General features: G+C 38.6%; 1 protein-coding gene across 2 annotated transcripts in view; it reads left to right on the forward strand.

The window, feature by feature from the left end:
* Nucleotides 1-17,141, forward strand: part of Lrp4 (LDL receptor related protein 4) — a 193,807-nt gene that overhangs the window by 15,942 nt on the left and 160,724 nt on the right. Inside the window, exon 3 of one of the 2 annotated variants that reach the window (XM_022792578.2) lies at nt 1,779-1,846. The exons of the other annotated variant lie outside the window; for it this stretch is intronic. The gene's annotated coding sequence lies outside the window, so the exon portion shown is untranslated. The remainder of the gene's footprint in view (nt 1-1,778; nt 1,847-17,141) is intronic. 2 annotated transcript variants of the gene reach the window in all.

Raw genomic sequence — 17,141 nt, forward strand, 5'->3', positions numbered from 1 at the left:
CTAGTAGGACGAAAATGTTCTTCACGTGCATAAAATGTATACGAGAACGAAAGAAATAAATAAGCAGAGAAAAACACCACTAGCGGCAAAAAAATATTTAGTTGTTTTGTAATAACTACCTTTTGCAGACTTATTGATCGAAATTATATTAGCCTAGTATCTAACGATCATAATCTATTTCTTCTTTTGCCTGTTTATTATCTCCATCCTTGTTTTATTTCCAACCCAATCTTAATAGCTAGCGCCATGTCTTACGGTCCTAGGCCGCAACCATGCAGACAGAGGCAAGAAAAGGCCACACCTACAAGGGTGTATATATGTGTATACATATTGCGCCTGTGTAGCGCAATTTCGATGGTAATTCTTACCGAATCTTCTTATTTCGTCTTATTTCTTATTTCGCCGAATCTTCTTGTGCCTTTGCCCTTTTCCTAGCTTTTTGTGGAGCAAGCAGGGTCAACAGGATAGAGAATATAATGGCTGGATAAGAAAAGTCGACGACTAACAGTTGTAGAACGATACCTAGCTAGCTGGGACCCCAGAATGGGTCAAGAAGAACGGCTAATGGGATCAGCTTCTTTCATTCGGGGAATTGTGTCTCTGTGCGGTATAGAAGTGTAGCACATTTGGATCTAAAATCCAGGGAAATGGGGCCGTTGAAAGATGCTACGACAGAGGTCTTCACTGAAGGGAAGAGGCTCTTTGAGTTGGTAGGGGCCATTCCATCATGCAGCAATGACTACCCGTTTCTCTATCTCCAGTGATTTCCTGCTCATCTTGTATCAGTTAGCCCATCCCATTCTTACCTACAATATTTGACTTGGCTGCGTCACAGCAGATGATATAATGACTAAAGGGAAAGGTACTGCAACATATTATAGACGGCGATAATATGGTCGCATAGAAGAAACGTTTCGTTGCCTCTTTATCTATTTCAGATTCAATATCGGCGTTTTCATCGCGGATCCATCACTTCTAAGAAATGAGAAAATAACCGCGTTCATCGTAAGAGATTTATAAGAGAGACAACTAGCCCCAGTGAGATGGGACACGATAGTATTCTAGCTTATTGAAGCGAGGCGTGTGAAGTTCGTGTTTGGGGCTAAGTTAAGAGTCTTTTCTAGCGGAAATTTTGAACTTGACTCAATTTCACGCAGTTATTTCTACTCGAATTTGACATAACAATTGATTCTACATACGGATCCGCAATGGGGTCAAAACATTCATTTTTTACCTCTTTCGAGAAAAAACGAATTTGAATACCAATTGTGAAATTTTGCATTTTTTCCAACCATTTCCAACCCAAGTGATACGTAATACATGCTTTCCGCTCTAAAGCGGCTACGTAGAACCTATTTGATCTATTGGTTTGATTTGATTGGAAAAAATGCAACTCAGATCTCTCAACGAGCAGATAGTGCTTTACATTAAATGTTATCAGATAGATGTTTTCTTACGAAACTAGAGCACCGAGAGATTGTACCGTTTTTTAGTTAACTTTTAAATATGTACAAGGAACTATGTATACTGCAGCGTATATTTACATCATATATGTATATATCTATGTAAAAATCCATAAAAAAAATTAATGTGACATCGATTAAAAGAATACGCTTTCCGTTTGAGTTGACTATGTACTTCGAAAGTGTGCTCCGTATTGCGTTTCTAACTGTTGTATATATTTCTTTAATGACCTACTGATAAACCTATACCCGTGTGTTTCGGTAATCAAGTAATCCCTTCTGGTAATCAATGTGTTGAATTTATTTTTGCCACAGATGTGTGAAAACTATGGAAGAGAGATGAGTGCGCATAGTTAAAGTCGTATTCAAGTTCTAATTGAAACGTAAGTATGCAATTCTTCGTATTTTTGATTTTGTGCTTTCGTATTAATATTAGCCGGCTGTTCGTTATGCCGTACTGCCGAAAGACGGTAAAATCATTATAGCGTTAATTAGGAAAAGGCTAGGATAATAAAGTGCTAGAGGCAAAAAGCGTGTTTGCCCCCAGTCCAGATATAGCAACCACTCTGGTAGTCCAGTAATGAATTTGCTGATGCAGTGCGCGGAGGATTGCCACCAACCAATTAATACACATAGTGTACTAAAAAAAATGTCAAAACAGATGCCCTTTATAGAGAGTATAAAGGTAATTATTACACAGGCTGTTCCTAACGAGCGTACTTTTTTTTCTTATCTATGCATACTCTTCCATTGGACACTGTATTGTAGTGATGTTATGCGCGCAACCATTGAAACACATAGACTAGGTAAGAGATTAGCTTATGCCTCAACTTTACAAGCAATTATTTCGTACTTTGAAGTTGTTCACTGGTTCATACATACACTTATCGTATTTTCAAATAACATTCAACTGCCCAACACTTACGTAACCAGCTCCTTTCTTATTGTAGCGCTGCTATCGCCGATGAACTTCTCGTCTATAATTTCGATGCAAATAAAAGGTGCCCCCAAGACGTTAACTTGAATCAAGCTACAAACGACGATCTTCAATATTTATCTATATTTACGAGATGCATAGTGCTAGGCATAGGTGGAGAAGCGACAAGTAGATGCTTTATACTATTTTTTTCACAGAAACGTCACTACGTACGGGTGGAATACCACTACTCAGCTTTGATACTGTTCTTTGATCGGCCTGGTTTGAAGAGTCATTCAGAATATGGGTCGCATTCAAAAACATCAAAATTAAAAATAACTATGAAGCATGCATCAAACGTATACAGTTTACTTCTTAGCCTAGTCAACCGATCTAATTTAAGAGAGAAAGATTTAAAACTACAAACTCTTTTCTTTGTCAATTGTTGTCTCGTGTGCCTGAAGCATTACTAATAGAATCTCACAAAATCGAATTTTCCGTAATGGAAAACTCGCAGCTTCGCCTAAATTCTAATAAACACATTGAATCAATCGTATAAGCGACTCGATCATTTTGGGCCGTACGGAAAGCCTAGAACATAGAATATTTGTTGCTTGAGTATATGGGCTAATTTTTAATTCCTTCTCAGTTTTTCAGTACCTTTCTGAGCGTTTCTAAAACAACTGTTCTAAGAAATATATAATCTTTAAATCAGGTTAGTTTTCTGCTCTGAACACAGGGCAGGGAGAAGATGTTGGCGCTGACAAAAATCCGTTCTTGCAAACTATCCTAAACTGACTTAAGCCTTAGAGACGAAGAGAACAAACAAGGTTTCTTTAGAATGGCTTTCAAGTTAACTACTCCAGCTGGTAGTCGCAATGTTTAAGCGCTTCCTTAAAAAATTATTTCCGTTACCTTAATGCTAGCTGAGGCAGCAGCGAGCTTGGTGTTATCAGCGTGCTCTGGATAAGTCGTGTGTTCGAATACGAGCATTTGAGTAAAAGGATCTTTATCACAGAGAATATATCTCCATAATGAGGAGTTAAAATGATAAATATACCAGTATTATCAGAGAGACACACATTTAGAGATTGTGCGACACGGCGTACACCTCACGACTTCCGTACTAATGTCCGAAGAGATTAGAAGAAGAAGAAGAAGAAGAAGTTATGAGAAACCTTATGTCGAGGTTCGTCCAAAAGACGGAAAAAAGTAACTCAAGAGTACCAAATTCTCTATTCGGCAGAGCAGAACAAAGGGTTCGGCACTTATTGTTGTTTTTCTTAACTAAATAACAAGTGTTTATACAGTATATATTTAGAGTAGCTAGTGGCTGAGGTGGCTACCCAATCAGTAATTCAGTAGCATTTAGATCTGTCGTTGATTGGTTTTAAGAGCGGAATCAACGTTATATGTAGGTGTTTCAAGGATAACGCTAATATGAAAGCTATAATAATAGATGCTCTACGAGGACGACAACAGTTTCATTTTCAAAAACATCTATAAACCCATACATTGTATACCGAAACTGAAATAGATTAGATACACAGATACTCATACTAAATACATTGATAAAATAATCTGCTTAGCGCTACTTGTTATATAGTATATACTACTTTCTCATGCAAAACACCTGTAACGAAAAGGTTTAATCGGAAAAAAAAAACGAGTTTCAATCTCACTCTCGCTACCTTTACTCAGCCGGCCATGAATAACCTGTGATAATAACAAATGACGTCAACGATAAGCCATAAGCTCGTATTATGAAGCGTGCCGGCTTGTCTTCGTCTCTATTTGATATAAACGCTCTGGGCGAAGCACTCTCAATGATTCCATTACGCTCATTTTTTTTTAGCTATAATTAAAGTAGGTTTTATTCGACTTAATGCTGCTCTACTATCAGGACTGCAGAGCATCACTGCGTATTATGATCCTTTGTAATATTTTGGACTCTCTGATAGAGTCATAAACGATCTGTTTAGCGTCTTTCATTATAATTGTGCCAAAAAAGTAAGACTCTGCTAATTATAGGGTAAACAAATTTGTACAGATTCACCTTGAATTAAGGGACCACTAGGTAGGCTTGAAGTAAAAAAAAAGTTGATGGACTTTAAACAGATGACAGTTATTCAAATTGAGCCGCGACTGACCGCCTAGTATCGTTCCTGTTTCGTAGACAGCAGTTTTCTTGTTAAGCTTGCCAAGTTGTTAAATAGGCTGATTTTAACATGTGCCACCCCTGTTCCTTGCGACTTCTTATATTGGTAAAGGGTGACCAGAGGAACGAGATGTTCTCGACGGATATGGCCCCTCGGTTCAGTGTGCTTAAGGCAGACACAGCGGTAGGCGGGCCTGTATTCACAGTCATACAAGAGATGGATGAAAACGGGAATGCTCTTTCAAAGAGGGCTGCGGTGGCAGTTACATGACCCGGAATGCATTTCCAAGTAAGATCGGGAACCTGTTTGATGAAACCTTTACTTCGCAAGCCGGTTTTATTAAATGCGGCATTTTTCTTCTTGATTCCTGCCTTCTGACGACACATGGCGTCACAACCAACAACAGGAACAGCGCGTCTCCGTGTAAACTCTCAAATTCTATAATACTTTAGAATGTCAACGAAACGCCCTTTTTCGCTACGGTCCAGCGGTAAGAAGCAACAGCTTGGCATTGATCCGTCGTGACACAAGATCACAGTCGCGGCAAGTGAGAGACGACGACGTCCGGATTAGTGTGAAAGGATCTTGCGCAGAAATTTTCTAAGTTTTTGAACAAATGCTCTAAAAACACGATGGTCTGATAGCCTGTGTAGATGTGGCCTATCATAAATGCCTGCTGAACAGGAACTTGGTAAAGGCACTTCCGTAAAAGCAGTTTCTATAGCTCTTGAAGAGACTGTGGTTGCAAAAGACAGTTTTATGGTTATTGGACTGTACAAGACGTAAGTAGCCGCTAGTTCCTGCTGATTGGGTTCACTGACCATACCACTGCTAACAAAAACGCGTCACAGGAGAAGATGCGCACAAGATGGACTATTCACCAGGTGAATTAGTGGGTTTTTTGTCCCGCGCTGCTTACGATTTCAGAAAGTTGGCTAAAAGTCGTTTAAAGGTGCGGATCAGGCGATAACGATGAAAATGTGTCATCGCTGCAGGCTTTTAGGGCCGTTCTTAAAAAATGCAACGGGCAGCGGGCTACTACTATAACGGTGGCAGGGTGAATCATTCTGCAAACTCCATACACTGCGATAGCTTCCATATTTTACAGTGAAAGCGGAGGAGCAGCTTCTTCGTGGGTGGAGAGAAACGAGATTTCAGTGACACTGGCTACTAGCAGAAAATCTTTACACTTATCAACTTTAATAGCAACCATAGCGAGCTTTTTTCATAATCTGCTTTGCGAAAGACAAAGCCGATTTCGTAATGGTAAAGCAATTGAACGTCGGCCCGCGGAAAGACGGGTAGTTTGCATGGAATTTGGCAGTGACAATGCTCTGATCATCGTTGGAGACCTCAAATGGCCGTTTCATCAGCCTTACTGTTAAATGAAGAGAAAGGGGTGGCCTAGAAAAGCACTAATAATTTAAAGAAAAAAAACATATATCAAGCTGTGAAATACGTTGAACTTACAGCCAAAAAAATACAGTTCAGCCATGAATTTGAGTATAGATAGTAAAGTTTCTACCTATTTTTCCAAATTCGACTTTACGAGCGTGGCATCACAGGTTTACCGGTCTGCTTTGCTTTATTATATAACACCTTTCCCAATCGAGTACAAATACTTATGTTCGATATCCAAAACGGATGTATATGTCCCTGCATACGACTATACCAATGTGATCTTTCATCTTAATTTAGCGTAAACGTTGACAGGATCATATAACCTTTAATAAGTACTATATAAAAAAAGTAAATCTGGGTAATTTTGAGGCCATTTAACCGGATATAAATAAAATATTTAGAAGCCGTTTTCGTTAAAATAAAAGGTGCTGATTATCTTATTTCTTCACGCCCGAAGCTACACAATTATGATTTGCCTATGTTTACCCGACTGATTTGTTTTGAGGCTCGTTTTAACAATAAGAAATTGTAATTTAGAAAGGTTTTTACTACTTTCAACCATATTTTCTCAATTCTCAGGAAAGTTTACAGACTACCGTTCTAATAGATGACACCCACGTTTTAGATTTATTGGCCTACTTACGTTGTTATATGGTATAAAAACTCAAATATTTCTGCAATAACTGGATTAGCAATAAGCAAAATAGGTCTGTCTGACAGAATAAAATCGAGGAAGCTAGAGGTGTGGAACAGAGTGTTTTGGCCAAAGTATAACCACCTTTTCGACAAGCGCTCAAAACAATTTTTTAATTATTATCTTTATTGTCACAACAGAAGGGTTCCTTTGTTTTTTTCTTTTTAATACAAGACTTTTTAGATACTTTTCTATAAAGTATACGTGGTTCGTCAATAATCATCAACCGAGTGTGTCTTTCTTATTTAGGAATAGGCCGTATACCAACGTTTACAACGATGGTTGGGTTCATGATCCACCCAAACTTATCTTTCGTCATGCAGGTAAATCTGACCGATTTCGATTAATATGCCAAACATTTTCTCGATTTCCTCTAATAGAAAATAGTGGCTTATGGCCCACAAAAGTTGTCATAAGGGTCGTAGAGGGCGTTGCAGCTCGTCTAAATCGGGCCTGATCATGAAACTTAGTCTCCGATCCTAAAAGGAAGGCACAAGGGTTTTAAACTATATGTTGATTAGAACCAGGAACCTATTCTCGCCGCCTAAAATCTATTTTCAGGCGCAAGTTATAAAAAAACAATTAAATGAATGTTGCGTGATAATTGAACACCAACTATGGAACCACGTTCAAAGAAAGAAGGAGCGTTAAGCTATACTTGGATGAAGCCAAGGCATATTTACAACAGCATTATTCTCCTTGAGACTAAATATACTATTCATTTTTTTCTAAACACGTCCATGGCATACAATTCAGAAGCTCTCTATGATATGTATATGTATGTATGTATGTACAAGCTGTCGCAAAAACGTATATACACGCTGACTCATTATAACTTTAGTTTTTTTTTTTTATTTACGTATCACTTATAACAGGAATAAGAGGAATTTATTAGGATATTTAAAAATTGCCATTTTGTTTCAATACATTGCTGCGAACATTGAGCTATTTACTCAGAAACATCAACAAATGATCACAACATCGGTTTTCTGAGCCGTACTTTATCTCTAAATAGTGCCCTCATGACAAAAATCAATTGGCGTCAGATTTGAAGAAGTATTCTGTGGCACCTCTTCATTTAATCCATCTATTTAAAAGATTCCCATCACGATATACTGTTACGTCATGCCGATAGCGTGTAGACGCTCCGTGCTGTTCGCCATGTGCATCAAAGTCCTTCCGAACGCGTAAAATAAAACTGTTTTTTGCAATAACCTTGTAATTTCATTGGCAGCTATCATTGTACTTAGCAAGAAAAATCTAATAACACTTAGTGTATATAAACGTTTTTAGATAACTTGCATGTAAATGAAAACATATACAAGTGCTCCATACATGGTATACTTTGTCGCGTAGCGCTCGGGAAGTTGAACTAGAGTTGATCTAGCTTAATACCGTATTCTCTATAATAGCTGAGAATCTCAACTGGTACGATCAATTTAGATTTAGAACATTTGGCTTTTAAGACATGCCATGCATGATAACATGCCAAAACTATATGCACGTATTTATGTGTCCTACGTAGTTTATCTGTTGTATCTCCCGGTTTCGAGGTTGACGTTCGTACGAACACAAAATTGAATGTAGAAAAAAATTATGTTCGATTTATTGAAAATGCACGTAGACGTGAATAGATCGATATTAGCTTATAGCTCCATTCGACTCATGGTCTGTTTATGTAACTGTGAGCAATACGTGTTGCATTCTACATCATCAACTAGTACACTTTAAAGTTCGTACTAAGTAACTGTTAACCCATAGCCCCCACCTGTAATCCAAACTATAATATATACATCTTTTTATAGCGTTAAGCGTTTCACGTAATGGCCTATTTTTAATCCACTTGTTTTTAGTTTTTAGGCTCCCGATGGCAGGAGGACTAGCGGAAGTATACTTAAACCTATAAAAAAATCCCGACAGGGCTTTTTCATATGGTGGATCGAGTTGCATCCCTGATCCTCTATATCAACAATCTATTTCTTCGATATGCGTGCTCTCGAAACGTAACCGTTTGCAGATGATCGCTTTCATTTTAGGCCTGTTTGGATGTACTCTAACAAGCTTAATTCAACATGCGACCTCGTCATCGTTGGCAAAGGAATTACAGGATGCCTGATAGCAAAATGTCTCTCGCATGAAAACTTCAGCGTTCTCCTTTTTAATGGTCTGGGAGCATACCCAATGTGCTCCTTGGAGTATCTCTTTTTTCATCTGCTAATTACGGCGACCCACCGATTTTCAATAGAGCGATACTAAAGTCGAGACATCCTATCGGGAAAACAACAAAATGACCCAAAATTGTGGAACCGATTTTGGATACCCTAGGCACCTAATGCCCAAACGTGATACTGAAATAAATCAGAAAATTATGTTTGCAGAGGAAAATTCAATGACCGACCAATTCAACATGAGAATGCTAGTGTTTTGTGGTGTGGCCATAAGAATAAAATTCACCTCAGCTATCCTAATATATGAGAATAATCTACTACTAAATACACTCGAAGGTTTGAAATCAGAGGTGCAACTGCAGTAATAACAGGTCATAACAAAGGCGATACAAGGAGCCCTTTACAGGCAACAGGAACTGAGGTGTATGAGATGAGGGATAAGAACTTATTTAAGATATCTGTGTAAGTTAACCTAGTTGTAACCGTGGGTGCTGTAAGATCGTTTCAGTGGCTAGTACTTTTTGGCGAGAGTCTAAAAAAATTATATTGAAATTCCATATTACTTCAATAGCTGTCTGTAAAAAACTTAGCCAGAAAAGCCATGATCATTACGAGATCATGATCTGCGGCGGTATGTTCTCCCCGCGGAGCCAAAGGGTTCTCAACGCTAGCCTGAAAAAGTATTCTCCAGTTTGCCCTTTTCCGATCTGAACTACCCAAAGCGCCAGATGGTACAAGGCTCTTCAAAGTCACTATTAATCGAACAACTTTCAAAATAAAGAGACCTGCACACCTTATTTTCTTGTTAATTTTACAACAGATTGGATTAAACACTCAGCTAAAAAGCATTTCTATTGTTTGGGCTTCACGTTTACTGTTATGGTGAACTACCGTTATAACATGAACAAGAGCAAAAGCGGAGTAATTGAATGCTATTCCGTCGATGATCCCTTCAAACTAAAGTACTGCCTTATGTTTACTTCAAGGCTCTAACATTTTGAGGGCTGAGATTAAATACCTCTTACGTCGGCCGACCCTCTGAAAGTGCGACAATCGATATAAACACGATAGTAAACTTGCGTAATATGCTTCTCTTCAAAGAGTTGTGCCAAACAATGTACTAGATACCTAACGAGAGCTTCGTGGAGGAAAGCGGAAGTTTAATAATCCTGAGCTGGACGAATGCAAAAACTTATCCGGTGAAAATTCATATGTATTCGGTGCGTGCCAAGCCGGACCATCTCTGAAGCTCGCATACGCCCGCTGCCTGCCGAGTGAAACCTTCATCACATTTATCAATTGCTTTAGTAAATGACGACTTTAATGCCGTTGGAGTCTAGAACTTTAGTCCGACAGATGGCTCTGTATTACCGTGTCCTACTTCAGGCCGCAATGGACACAGCTAGCTGCTGAAAAAAGTAAAACTACCACATATTGTGCAGCCAGTAGTCCGCGATAGAACCGAATTTCGAAATCGCGATAAACCTGGTGCTGATTAAGGGCTAAAGTTTTCAGATAAAATTAATGTTTTTACCCTTTTGAGGAATAGAACCTCTTTAGAATAATGTAAAATATTTAGCACTCATGTTGACGCCTTTTTTAAATCGGTTAATTTCGTTAATGCATAGCAGAGTTTAAAAATATGTAAAACAGTTTTTAACTTTTTTTAATTTTCTGGGGTATGCACACGGTGGTTTTCTTCCCATTCACTTAGACGATACTTAAATGACCATTAAAAGCAGACTTCAGATTGCCTGAAAAATTGATAGTGGTTTATGTGGTCGGGTTTCGCTCCTTCTTCAAACGCCCAGATACGATTGTGCTATTGCCTGGTAAGTTGAACTGTTCCAAGTGTTTCTTTCTCACAGTGTTTTTTTTTTTTTTTAAAATATTTATTGATGTGCTAGCCCGTTACTTTGTTTTTATCAGCCTGTCACAGGCGGTCTAACAGCTTATACAGCTTTGTTTTGTGGAGTGTGAGGCATTCTAAATCCGGTATGGAAAAATAGTATAGTAATGGGACTGGAATCCTGAAGGATATGGAAGCCAATCTGAGGCTTTCTGCAAGCTGTATATATAAGGTGATAATTGAAAAACAAAAAGGACGCGTTTACAAGTGTGCATATCAATAGTGAAATTAGAAAAGATTATTAACGATTCACTATTATGGGTTGAGCCAATATGTTCAGATAAGTATAGACTTCAGTGAGCGCTGTAGAAACTGAAACGTATTGTTTTATGATGCAATTGTTGTTAGATAGCTAGACAGAGTTCTTAGGACATGCCTGTAATATTTATCAATCTTGACTGTCGTAATATTAAGCTTTAAGCATAAGTATGTTGGTCATTCAGTGCCAGCTTATAGTCATGGAACAACGGCTATGAACGAACAGAATCTCCTTTGAAGCAACTGTACGTTGAGCAAAAATATTATAACTCCAGTATATTTTGGATCATTTAACTTTTTTAACTTGAAAAAAAAATTAAGAAGATTGTAAGACGCCAGCGTAGATACAAGTTACGTCAGACACCCCCCCAGGACTGACCTTTCGCAACGCTCCATAAATACAGCCAAGCGCAAATCTTAGCTTATTACTGCGGCTTCGGTTAACGCCGTCGCATCGGTAAACACTGACATACCAAAAGTATAGCGGAGTATCTCAGACTTTTATAAACATTATATGAAAAACAGGTATATTATTAGGGACGTGTAGATGTTACTTATTAGACGTAACAAACAAAACGTAGAGATCGTAATTTTTGTGGACCCTCGTGCTTTACTTCCCTGTTTAGGATATTTTGTAGACAAGTTTTGTTTATGCTGAGATTTGAATCAGCGCTATGCCTGTTAGTTTTCATTACGGTGGCACAACCTTGAAATGCGTTTTACTCTTTCAAACCAAACACGCACGCGAAACAGCAACAACGGAACATGTACAAAAACGTCCCACAGCCATTTATTAAAATAATTTAACCATGATGACTTAGGTTACGCAAAGGCGATGCTGGTCCGTAGATATGGAATTAAAGTGCTGTGAGAACAAAAGGAAATTTTTATGAACTGTCAGTTATATAAACGAGGAAAGATGTGACAGTCTGCGCATAAAGTGTATTTTACAGAATTTGATGCATTATCTAAGTAATCACTAAACATGATCTAAATTTATGGATAAAAGTGCACCGCCTTTAAGAAGAGGATTAGATAAACCATATAACTTCAATTTTGCTTTTGCTCGCTGTCAAATCAATTTTAATGCGAAAATATTTGCTTTGTGGGGCAGCATAGAAACGTACATAAATTAAGAGATGGGTTTTCTGAAGGGGTGGCATTATAAACCTCAGAGCACATGGCTAGTAGGGAAAATTCGTGCTTTGTCCAAAATATGCGACAAATCGGAATGAATTACGAAAGAACCCATAATAAATATTATCAACAGTTCAAGTGAGAACTATCAGAGTCAAAGGGCAGATTTCAAACGTCCATGCTTAACGCCATCTGAACTCTCCAGGTACGCTTGTAGACCTTGTGTAAAAAAATCTATAAATCCTTACGAAGCCTGGGCACGCTTGAAAAGCGAATAAACTAGAAATTTTATATTCATATATTTAAAATTGGCCTTAACATTAACACCCACGCAAAAAAAAATTAGATAATCTGTGAAATTTTATTTCTAATGTACGTTATGCCATTATCTATTAAGGTTAGACTAAATACACCAAGAAGCCAACACCTAGATCGTATAATAAGGTTGCGCATTTTTTTTTACGTAACAGAGAATACTACACTTTTTATTCCTGTGACAGTAAATTATGTGTATCCCGTTATTGCTAACGACTTTGTTCTAGCTTTTTTAAATTACATACGTCGTCTCTTCAAAAAGTGTAAGGATTCGTCTCCAAAAGGCTTTGCGACTGCATTTTGAGCTGTTGGTCCTTGTCGAAAATGAGGTCATGAAAATGACTGCCCAGTAAACGAAAAATCCGAGATTGCACCTAAATCTTCCATTCAAATTGCAGAAAAGCAGCTTTGACGATATTTGCCACGTGTGGCTTCGCATTGACAGGATGGCCTGATCTCGTCTGTCGGATTCTCCTTCCCCAATAGCCTGGTTGAGTCGGCGCAACTGAAGCAAATAAACGCTTCGATCAACTATCTGGTTCGTAAAAGGCGATTCTAACTGAATCAAACTCTTTCAGTCCCATCAAACGCAAAGCATAATCTTTATGGATAAGGATCTGGTTAGACCCTAAACCTTGATTTCTGTCCTGAAACCTCCCATTACGATCTCTGATTAATGCTGACCTACGAACACCACGACCCATCACCGATAACGATTCTCCACAAAAATCAATCATTTTGGCCGTGTGATCCTTGATGCCGTACGAGATACTGGACTGCAACGTTAAGCCATAATTCACTTTTCGATTTAGGCAATTCATTTCAAGTTTCTGTGCAATCTTGAGGGACATGGCATGAGGTGCTTCATGACAATGCTATGTTTGCAGCCCATCTTTTCAGCTAATTCCTAATTGGCTTATCATTCGTCTTTTTTCGAAAGTCTCTACAAATGGTCGTTATCGAACTCAACGGTCAGCCAAAGTGGGAGACATATTCTGAATCTCGGCAAAAGACTATTGAATACAGCGATAGGGACACTACATTACACACAATTGTTTCAAGCTGTGTTAATAACGTTTTGGCCTCGAAGAACTGTATAATAATACAGGAGGTATCGAGAATGTATAGTCTTGCATTTAAAATATGTGTCTCTGAGGGTTTCTCAGGGGCTGATACTGCACTTGCAACATAGTATTGTTGCAACATCCTGATAGTGCAAGAAGAGAGCTTTCAATGGGTGTATCAGCAGTGAGCAACAAGCGCTGCAAGTAGAAAAAGGAAACCCTTAAAAAAGCGCCGCAATTCATAATCCAACCGGAGTATGTTATGATGTTTAACAGCTGCATTTTTCATTAAAGCATTTCCATCCATAAGTATTATTCTCTGTTTGTTATTCGTGTTTGTATGACAAACGAAATTCGAAATTGCGGAAGTTCCGAATCAACTGCGGCATGCAATACATAGAATGGGGCCCTAAAAAAGCTCGATTGACGAGCTGTGGTTCAAAAATTTTGCCAAACGGCAAAAATAGTAGACAGCGAATTTCTCGGCAGAAATGTTAGCATGAACTCGGACTATCATCTGCCTTAAGTGCACCAATGCGAGCTTCAATCTGCCCAATGTTTGTTTCGGCAAGCACAATCGCCTGAGATTGCCCCTTTATCATTGCACTCTTCATTTTGAATTCTTCTGAAAAGTTCCAAATGTACTCGTAGCTTCCTGTAGCTCATGGTTGAACGGTCTTTGCCGAGATGTGTGGACGTTTGCTTATTGGGGAATTTTAGAATCGACACCAGTACTCTTTCGAAATTTTGAACCCGTCTTCTACGGAATCATTGAGTTCTATGAGGAACGATTATTGGAAATCTTCCACCAATCGCCGTTCAAGGGCCTACTTATTACATCGCGACGAAGTTTAAATGCCTAGTAAGATGGAACGTTGCTTTCAGACTCTTTAAAAGCGCTTCGATAACCGCTGCTCGTTGAGGGATTTTGAATAAGGTGCCTTTGTACATTTTTTCCGTATAGCTAGGTATTTCTTAAAGCATTTCAGTTTTTCTATTTGCCCGTCAGCAAGTATATTAGGTCGTGCCTGCTACATCGAAGCGCGCTACTCCAGGTATATCGTTAGCATGGCGGCTGTGGTGTTCCATCGTATAAGATGGTCACAATTCAGGGCCTTTGTTAAGGTCTAAATCGCACAGATATCTTCTGGCAAGGCTGATTAATCTCTTTGTGATAGCTTCTATGATGATGCGCACATCGGAGATGTTAGCACCTAGCAATTGCTGCCCTTAATGAAGCGTGCTAGTAATAAGTGTATCTTTGAACACAAGATTTAGCCCATGGAGTGCGTCCTTTTCTTGAGTTAAGTCCATCAGTTGCGTTAAGGCCTCAATGACAGGAACCCGTCCCCATTTAAGGTTAAAATAAAAGTCAACAGTGTGTTGTGGTAACCCAGGGTGACCACAAAGGCTTCTTGTCGCTCCTCTGCGGTTCTTATTTCTGATAATTTTATTTGATTGAGGTTAACCAATTTCTTTGTCTACGGAGAGGAGACTGAGATTAGCAGCGCAGAGAGTCAGTAACTTAACAGCTTGCCCGCGACGAATTAACTTTGAGGTTCCGTGACACTTTTACCACAAACTTTAGGATATGAAAGCATCACCTAGATCACAAAACCGATTAGACAATTATATTTGGTTTTGAAAAGCGCAATTTGTGCGTATGTGCACTTTTTGCCCGACGTAAATAGTCTTTAAAATAATCGAGAAGGAGGTCGAAGTTCATGGTAAAATGATTATCGGAACTACGTTTGCACAACTTCTTGTCTGGATCGTGGTCACCTGGTCTGAACGAAAAGCTATGTCGGTTTGTGTAAGGTCCTATGATGTGATAGCATTTTATGAAATGGTCATTATAGAAAAGAAACACAGATGTGTCGTAAAATAACCTGTTGTGTCTAAGGCGACGATGGTGTTAAAAGTGCTGGTTTCAATAGGTGGCTGACTTATATTATTAAAACTTTTTTGTTTATAATGAATGAAAAAGTTTGTGCATATCTCAAAAATGGTATGGCAAATGAGACAATCGCGAAAAAATAAATAGTTTAGTGAATCTTTAATATGTAAGAAATTTGTATGTTTTTGTATATATGTGTATAGGATTGCTCCCCTAAAGCGGTCTACGATATTTTTTGCTGTTTTGTCCTAGAACTTTCTGAACTATATATTTCGGTAAATTAAAAGCGGTTTTCGAGGTATTATTTTTTTATTAGTTTGCATGCGAGCTTAGAACATCAACACAAAAGAACACACGGCTGAATTTCCAAGAATTAGTGCTTTTCACAGCGTTATCATGGATGTGTGATACTACATTTTCGTTGACAATTTGTAAAGTCGATGTGTAAGTTTTTCTACGAAACAATTTCACAACAGCATGTAATTTGCTTAACTGCAATTTTATTTAATGAAATTTCGATTAAAGCCATATGAAACTTTTCTGTAGGGCACGGTAAAGGTGGTCTTCGGTGGAAATCTGGCGGGGCAAATAGTGCAATGTACCACCTTCAGTCTGCCTGTGAATTCAGAATCCATTCACATAAATTGAAGCGCATAAAAATTGGGTCTGTTATCGTTTTGTTTCTAGGTTTAACCTTTCAATAAAGTGGGTCAAAAAATTCCAAGTAATTACGATTTGATGGCTTCTTAGTTAACATAAGTTCCTTCTCCTTTAATTTGCTTCTCGCCTTTTAAGCACCGTACTCGACATGCTTAATGAGAACCTTCTCAATAGAAGTGTCAGAAGTGAAGATTTTTTACGAAATGAACTATGTTGCACATGAACATAAATCTCTAGGATTTTTGACCACGTCTTTTATTTTTTCGTTGAAATTTCGGCAATGTCAAATATAATCACGGTGCCTAACACTGCGAGACGCACAGCGTAGAGCAGTGTGGAGTTGTTACTCTTCTAGCTAGTTTAGTCTCAAGCTTCTTAATCACCAACGCTCAGGTTAGTGTTAATGCCGAAAAAACTTGTACAGCCAACTTTAAGTCCTGCTGAACTATTATCACCGCCTCGATGAGCTAGTTTGTGGGTCGTGCCCTTTGTGGCGATTCACATTAGGTTTAAGCGCAATCTCATGCGAAAGTGCAGCCTCCAAGGCTATGCGCTGCTTCCTGATGGGGACGCACTTGCCAGTCGTGAGACAATACACAAGGCCCTAGGCCTTCAAAAACCCACTGTTGAAGTCAACCTTTGCACGGAGATATCGCATTGGCACTCTATTATTTCATGAATGCGCTTACGTTTAAAGGGAGCTTGCATATCCGCCTTCACCAAAGCCAAATGGGCATATAAATGGCTAAAAATGACAACAATGCTTCTATTTGATGGCGTTTTTGCTTCATGAAATACACGGACCTTGAATACGTTTTCGGAACTGTAAACGTTCCGTGTGGCGATGGTGTTTAAAAATCTTAGGAGCTAGAAACTCAGAAAGATGTAAATAGTATTAAAAATAAAATGCGTCCAGATGTAGCGTCTCATTGGACAAACTAAAAGACTAGTTCTTGGCAACACTGTATTTACCAATAGAAATACGACTCGTTGACAGGATGTCGAGCTGAAGTATCAATCTCAAAATTTGAAGTTGAAGTAGCTCTGCCAGAAGGGTACTCTGCTGCATTTTCGTTACCTCCGCTTGTCTCTTTGCACAC

Source organism: Varroa destructor, unplaced genomic scaffold, assembly GCF_002443255.2.
Source record: "Varroa destructor unplaced genomic scaffold, Vdes_3.0 BEIS01000001.1, whole genome shotgun sequence".
Taxonomy (NCBI): Eukaryota; Metazoa; Arthropoda; class Arachnida; order Mesostigmata; family Varroidae; genus Varroa; species Varroa destructor.